Below are 7,585 nucleotides of genomic sequence, written 5' to 3' on the forward strand. Positions count from 1 at the left end.
TGCTTTGATTTTCCTGAGGGAGAAGAGTTGCTGATGTGTTTGCCGAAACGTTTGCTCTAATGAAGTTAGAGCTCATACAGTGGATGCCAAGCTTCCATTTTGAGTGTGATGTATATTTGCTCAATTTATGTGACTTGTTGTGTTTGCCATCATAATACATTTGTGGTGCTCATTTCTTTGACTTATGTTGTGTGTTGAAATTCAAAGGCCGTGCTTTACCATTACTGACCTGGATCTGTAAGGAGCTGAGCATTTCAATTTTCTTACCCTCTACGGCTGAAAATTGAGGCACATTATTGTGTATTTCTTACAGAAAAAGTATTTTTGAGTATTTTTTGTTCTCATTTCTTTTTCATAGAACCGCACTGAATGAAAACAAGTGCTGTGATACTTAGGTCAGCATTGGTTGCTTGCTAACTATTCACTGATTCCTGGCTAGCTTGTCTGTGTGATATTGCTGGCTAGCCTAAGTCTGGTTACTTTTGCTTCTTTTCTCCAATATTTTTATTTGTCAAATTTCTTCTGTCAACCAGTTTAGGCTGATGAATGATCTCGCTGTTTATGTTGCATGGTTTTTGAACTTGCGAATTGGTATCCAAGTCTCTTCACTTTACTGCATAACTCTTATGGAAAAACACTCTACACTGGTATTCTTTTCATGTTTGGTCTTTTCTTTTTTTTAGTGAGAGGTGATTATGGTAAATTCAGTGTTTCTTTTTCAACCACATTTTTATGAAAATCATTACCACTTAGTGTGAAGCAAACATCAAATATTCATGCACATCATTTTCATCTTTTTCTTCGATCATGATTGATAGCTTTATTCATTGATAGCATACAGACCACTTTCATGAAATTGTTAACAAAAATATCCAAATTGTATTTCGTTTATAGTTTGCATTAGCTCGCATTTTTCATATTTTAAAAATCATTTCATGAAACAGTTATGTCTTCCCGCTGTTTGTATTTTAACACTTTATGTAACAGTTAAGTTTTCCCGCGGTTTGTACTTTGACATTTTTGTGCACTCTTCTAGCAGCAGTTTTCCTGTGCAGCTTTTGGGACCTCCTCGTATATTTACTAAGTGTGTCTGTATTTATTTTGTGATGAGTAATCACAAAATGATTCTTAAAGTGATGTGGCTCTCTGGCTGAGGATAAGACTCGTGATTATGCATAAAGGAAAGTAGCAGACAGACTCACAAAGTCTGCATTCCTCTTGGATCCTTTGCCTTCCCCGCTCACATTGTTAGACATGAGCAGTCCGTGTTCTCTCAAAACACTGAACTATTAAATGCTCATAATGTGGACAATTATTTTGTGGCTTTTGGTTTTTCCTTCTTCTTACTCTATTTTATTCTCTTTTTTTTTTTCACAGGTATCCCAGCCAGTATTGACAGAATGCAAGTTGCCTGAAGAAGAGTCTGCTAAAACAACTTCTGGTCACCTGCGTAGATCAATAGCATTATGCTCGTATGTTTCAGAACAGGATATCTTGGATCTAAATGCTTGCAAAGCTTAGTGCCTGAGAGCCCTTTAGATTGTGCCAGGAGGGCTAACTGAATGACCGGAATTAAGCTGTTAAGTATATAGTAAAAGATACTGCGAGTCTCATTGTGTTTGAGTGTACAGGAAACATCATCTTCAGTGGTATAGTATTATCATAGTTCGCAGTACCAATTGCACTTTTGCAGTGTGTAGTCATGCGTTTCTTGCAAATTGTAATCTTTGTGGGAAGCACATTAGCGCTGCTGCATTGCGCACTGCAGATTTTTCATTACGCTGATTTGCTTTTTACTTTGCAGACCAATGTTAACCAGCCAAGAAGCACATTCTCCCAGATCAAGAGTCCTTCAGAACAACTTCCAACCTTCATAGTCCCAGTGGCTTGATGTTCATAGTCTGTAAAATAACGTGTCCAGACATCTCAATGCCTGCTCTGTGTGCATGAAGTGGGGTGATAACTAAATTTAAACGGAATTTTTTGCATTTTTTGCATTTAGCTAATAAACAAAGGATGCCAGCATCTCAAGCCAAAAATTTTTTTTTTCTAACAAGCGTTCTGGAAGCAACTCAGTTCCTTTCCTTGGGGATACAATGAGCAGACCGGTGTGCAGCTTTAAATACTTGAAGAGGGGGAGCAATGAATGCCTGGGGATGTGCTTTGAAACTAGAAGCTGACTGCAATAATTCCCTGAGCAGCTTTCACGAGGTGGCGAGGCAGCTGGGTTAGGAGGGAGTGGCGAAGTGGCAAGTGATGACATCTACTGTCTCCGATACCTCTTTAACATCTGGTCCTTTTCTTTTCGTTTCGAGACTCGTGGAGCACAGGTCATGAGCACAGACTAATGGAAGATAGCCTCTGAAGTAGTTAATACCAAAAACTGATCTCCCATTCTTACAGTACATACTGGACGCGCCATATAATGGCAAGCTTTCAAGAGGCAGCCTTCCACAAGTGTATTGTCTCTATCATTACTTTGTGACTGAGAGAAATGGAAATCTTACCTGTTCACATTCTTGAGGAAGGGACATATTTTATTTAAAAGCGTCCAACTCAAGCAAAAAGAATTTATTCAAAAGACGATAGCTTCCTTTGTTAAGTGGGGTGCATCAGACCTTGTCCTCTTACCCAGAGATCAAAGCCAGATCACTAAGATATGAGCGACAAACTTTGTGGAAGATTCCATGTGTGCCTTGTTGGAGAGCAGAACAGCTTGTCTGCTAGAAATTTTCTGATAATTTGGCACAACAGTGCAACTGAGGAACTTTTATCCTGTAACCTTTCAAGGTTTTCACTGTAAGCGGAGAGCTTTGTTGCAAAGAATGCTTGCATTATAGTAATTCCATTTGGTTTCATGATCCTTGAACTTTCTTGTCCTGTACAGGGAGGCCGCCGCAGTGGCTCAGCGGTTATGGCGCCTGGCTGCTGACCTTAAAGACGTGGGTTTGATACCGGCCACGGCAGTCGAATGTCGATGGAGGCGAAATTCTATAGCTCCGTGTACTGTGCTATGTCCATGCACATTAAAGAACCCGGGTGGTCGAAATTTCCGCAGCCCTTCACTACGTCGTTCCTCATAGGCCGAGTCGCTTTGCGATGTAAAACCCCCGTCAAACCATAAACCTTGTGATGTACTGGCTCAGGTGTTCGCAAATGTGCAATTATTGTACATTCTTATTGTGCTGCTTTGCCACCGAATTTCTTGTTCATTCGTCAGCCTTGTTTTTTTGACACCTTCCTAATGTAAGCAGCTCTACAAAAGCAGTAGCTTCTCTTGCAATGCAGTTAGATATTCCTAAATTCTAAGCTGTAATGCTTGAAGTGTAAATGACTGAAGGCCTTGTTTTATGTGCATTTTCTTGTTCTCGATGCAAAGTGCATTGAATTTTAGTTCATTGTGATCGGTTGTAAATTATTGATTTCTGTTGATATTTTGCATAACATTGTTCACACTATCTACATATATGCATTTATGCTTGAGATGCTTGAACTCTGAGATGATGTGTTTCATGTGAAAATTTCTGATGACAGGAGGTTACATTTCGTTGTTAACTTTACATTCTGTTTGTCAGTTTCAGAACATTGAAAGTAGTTTTGTATGTTTTCAGCTGTCATGTAATGGGATCGTAGGTTGTGTAATAGAGTTCGAATTGTCTTTCAGATGGAGTCTTTTTTTTACTAAGTAATTTAGCTTCTCTAGAGTCCTTCTAGAGTTGGTGTAGCTCAATGTGCGTTGTTAGAACTATAATTAAACCCTTTCTTAATAAAAGCCCTAGCAAATTGAGCTCGAGACCATGCTGTGTGTGGACCCAAATGCCATTCTACTGACTTGGTTAGTTTCAGTCTTGGAGACCGTATTGCCACACCGTTGCATTGATTGCACGGCCAAATACAAAAGATTTGTATGAGTCAGACAATTGTTCGGCTGACTTGCTCCCACAAAGAAGTGAATGATTTGATGACGACAGTGGCAGGCAGCGCGGTCCACGGAGAACGAAATCATCGCCACATTCAACTGCCCTCAATTTAAAGGGAGTGAATACTTTTGAGATGAGACGCGGAGGGACCTATGATAACCTTGAACATCGTAGATGCAGCTTTGAATGCCCACGCTCTTTCCTGATAATTCTAGCTGCCTCGCATCACAAAGTGATATATGTGCGCTGGCATCTTAGAGCGTGAACGAACAAATATTACAGAGCTTTGTAGCAGCGTAGTGCAATCCCAGGAGTCTGCATACGGTTGACTTTTATGGACTGCAGTGATCTGGACTGAAAATGTTTCCAAAAAGTTTTACATACCAGCAGTTCTGGCAAATTTGTTCTGGCATACTGAGTAGAATAGATATGGAACCTCTCTGGCTTTGACGAGTGCAGTGAACAGCTGTGAACTCCGTCACATTCTATGAGTGAATTTCGCCGCTTTTTTGTGAGCTCTATTCCTGGGTGAACTAGAGGGTCCTTACCATGAAGCCCGAAATGATACACGTGCACTAGTAAAAGCGTTTTCTTGTTGGTTCAGCTTTCTTCATTTCTGTTTGCAGTGTTTAGCTTTTTGCAGCCTGAAATTTTGTGACCTGTATGCTTAATTTTAAGCACGAAAAGTTTGCAGAAGTTCGGCTTTCTTATTTGACTTTCCTCAAGTAAGTGCAGCTCTTGTATAGCGTTGCAGTCACACCTAATATATCATAGTCCCGGTGTCAGGCGATTTAAATCCTATATTATATTAAGAATTTCTTTACCGTTCGAATGCAGGGTTGGTCTCTGAAGGCAGCAAACCCGGTGCACGTCCTGGACAAAATTCAGCTGGTGAAGCCTCAGGCAAGAAGCTACACGGATGTAGCCATTGTGGCAAGTCATTCAAACGGAAAAGTGACCAAGTCAAGCACCTACGCGTCCACACGGGTGAGCGTCCATTTCTTTGTGAGTACTGCGGCAGTGCTTTTGCATCAATGGGCAACCTTGTAGAACATGTGCGGACTCACACGGGTGAGCGTCCTTACAGTTGCGAGTATTGTGGCAGTACTTTTGCCTACAAGAGCACCCAGCAACAACACCTCCGCACCCACACAGGGGAGAGGCCATTCCAGTGTGAACTGTGCCCCATGGCCTTTGCACAGAGTTCAACTCTTATAAACCATAAGCTATCCCACACGAGGGCGAAGCCATTCATGTGTGACTTGTGCGAAAAAAGGTTCGCTAAAAAGAGCACCCTAAAAAACCATCGAGAGGCTGTGCATGAGAGGTATAGCAGTGCTTAGTGAAACTATGACACCTTTTGGCACCCTCTTGGAACACTTGGATGGCTGCCCTGTTTTTTCCAAGGGCTCCCAGAGACCTATGAATGCAACGAAGAGAGTGACCAGTTCCGAATATGTGGGCATTAACCCATTTACGCTATCACGTCATACCCTTGAGGTGGAGCGTAAGTCTCCCCACCAATTTTTTCAGCAGTCTTCAAAATAGGGACGTGAAGGGCAAGGAAAATGTTTGGCCTCAAGATGTGGCTAGCTTTATTTCGCAATCTCGAGTTGTGTGATGTTTTAATCAAAAAGTAGCGAAAATGATGACTGCACCATTAATTGCATTACTGTTTTTGATATGAGTGTTTCTATGTTGCATGCGAATGTCGTACTTTGCAGAAAACTGTGCCCTTATTGTTTTTAATTCATTTTTGTGCTCAAAACAGAAGTTCTGCAATTTCACTTTATATCAGCCTTGTTGCATTTAAATGTTATTGATTAAATCATTTAATCTTGTCAGGTGTTCTGTGCGGTTACAGACCTGCAGGGATTGTGGCCACTTAGATCCCTGTGATTGCTTTGATTTTCCCAAGAGACAAGAGTTGCTTTTGTGTTTGCAGAAACATTTAACCAATGAAATGAGAACTCATGCAGTGGATGCCAAGCTTCCATTTTGAGTCTGCAGTATATTTGCTCAGTTTATGTGACTTGTTTTGTTTGCCGTCATAAAAATGTTGTGTACATTGTGGTTGTTTGTGGTGCTCATTTCTTTTACTTATGTTGTGTGTTGAAATTAAAAGGTTGTGCTTTACCATTACTGACCTGGATCTGTAAAGAGTTCAGCTGTCCAATTTTCTTACCTCGTTGTTTCTCAAAATCGAAGCACATTACAGTCGAACCCGGATATATCGAATTCGAAGGGGATCGGAAAATAGTTCGATATAGCGAAAATTCGATATACAGATATAGGCTAAAACTGCACTCCCAATCATAACAAATTGTGGCTTACCGTTTGGAACAGCCATGAATCACATACTATGGGCACGCAATGTGAAAGCGCTTTATTTTGCGGAAAAAAAATCACTAATTTTGGGCTGCTTTTTCCCCTGGGAAACGAAGTTCAGAACACTGGCCTCGATCTTCTCGAGACTGTCCAGGTGCGTGAGCACAGTGCCTTCCATTTCGCCGCAACAGCGCCAAATCAGGCTAACGCTGACGCCAGTTCAGTGGCTGCGCACGGACGTGTTTCTTCGACAACACAGTTGCCCTCGTCGCCGCTGGAGTCGGCGTCTTGAACGCCAGCTACCGCTTGAACTTCGCTGTCAGCGTTAAAGTCCTCAACAGTCACTTCGGACGGAATGGCGCAAGTCGCGAAACGCGTCGTCCAAGCACTCATCATCTAAATCTTCCGGACATTCATCTCCGGCCACTTCAAGGCCTGCCTTGCCAAAACAGTTGGCTACTGGGGCCTGCTTCACGTCGCGCGTTGAAACACAGGCACACACACACAAAAAAAAAAAAACACGCGAGTCGCAGATCGAGCGATAAGAGCGAAGCCTATGCGAGCGGCAGTCAACGTGGCTGCGAAGGAACGACAAAGGGAAAAGAAAGAGCAGGGAGAAAGATCGCCGCTCTGGGCTTTGTTTTTGTTTTTTTTTTCTGAGCTCTCTCTTTTCACTTTTTTCCCCAGACCCACGATGTGCCCATGAGCGACCGTTTTCTCTCTCTCTCTTTCCCCAAGAAGCGTGGCTTAGAACCGTCGCCGCGCGTCTCCATGCCGCGCACTCCCTTCGCTGAGCTCCAATGACCTTGACGGAGAACACGCCGGCGGTACAGGAGGAGCGGGAAAGCTCGCACCGGTGGGGCGCAAAAACGGGGAACAAAAAAAAAGGACCCTGCGCCTGCTGACTGACTGCGGAAATGTTCTCCGCTGAGGCGGCTGAGGACCGGACAGGGATGTCTTTGGGGAAAGCGCACCTTCCAGGGGCGCGGCGCGGCGTTCGATATGTCCAATGTCCGGCGAAAATGGAATTCGATATACAACGCAACTGTCCTATACTTTTACATAGTATTTTCAAGGGGGTAATCTGTGAGTTCGATATAGCCAATAATTCGAAATATGCGGGTTCGATATATTCGGGTTCGACTGTATTGCGCCCTTCCTACAGAACAGGATTTCTGGCCCCAGTATGTTCATTGCTCACTTCTTTTTCAAAGCGTGATACTTAGGACAGCATTCGTTAACTATCATCGATTGATAGCTTGCTTAGCTGTGTCAGATGCTGCTGAATAGACTAGGTCTGGTTACTTTTGCTCGTTTTCTCTGATATTTTTATTTGT

The 7,585-nt window shown here is 42.6% G+C and overlaps 1 long non-coding RNA gene across 2 annotated transcripts; it reads left to right on the forward strand.

Annotated features, from left to right (window-relative positions):
• Positions 1 to 2,893: 2,893 nt before the first annotated feature.
• LOC149346666 (uncharacterized) lies at positions 2,894 to 5,993 on the forward strand. Of its 2 annotated transcripts, none has more exons than XR_016292445.1 (2): positions 2,894 to 4,907; positions 5,766 to 5,993. It is a non-coding gene; the product is annotated as an uncharacterized LOC149346666 (long non-coding RNA). The 2 variants fall into 2 exon arrangements; XR_016292444.1 differs by having other exon boundaries at positions 5,866 to 5,993.
• Positions 5,994 to 7,585: the final 1,592 nt, after the last annotated feature.

This window comes from Amblyomma mixtum, chromosome 4, assembly GCF_055824585.1.
Source record: "Amblyomma mixtum isolate Tamu chromosome 4, ASM5582458v1, whole genome shotgun sequence".
NCBI classification, from domain to species: Eukaryota; Metazoa; Arthropoda; class Arachnida; order Ixodida; family Ixodidae; genus Amblyomma; species Amblyomma mixtum.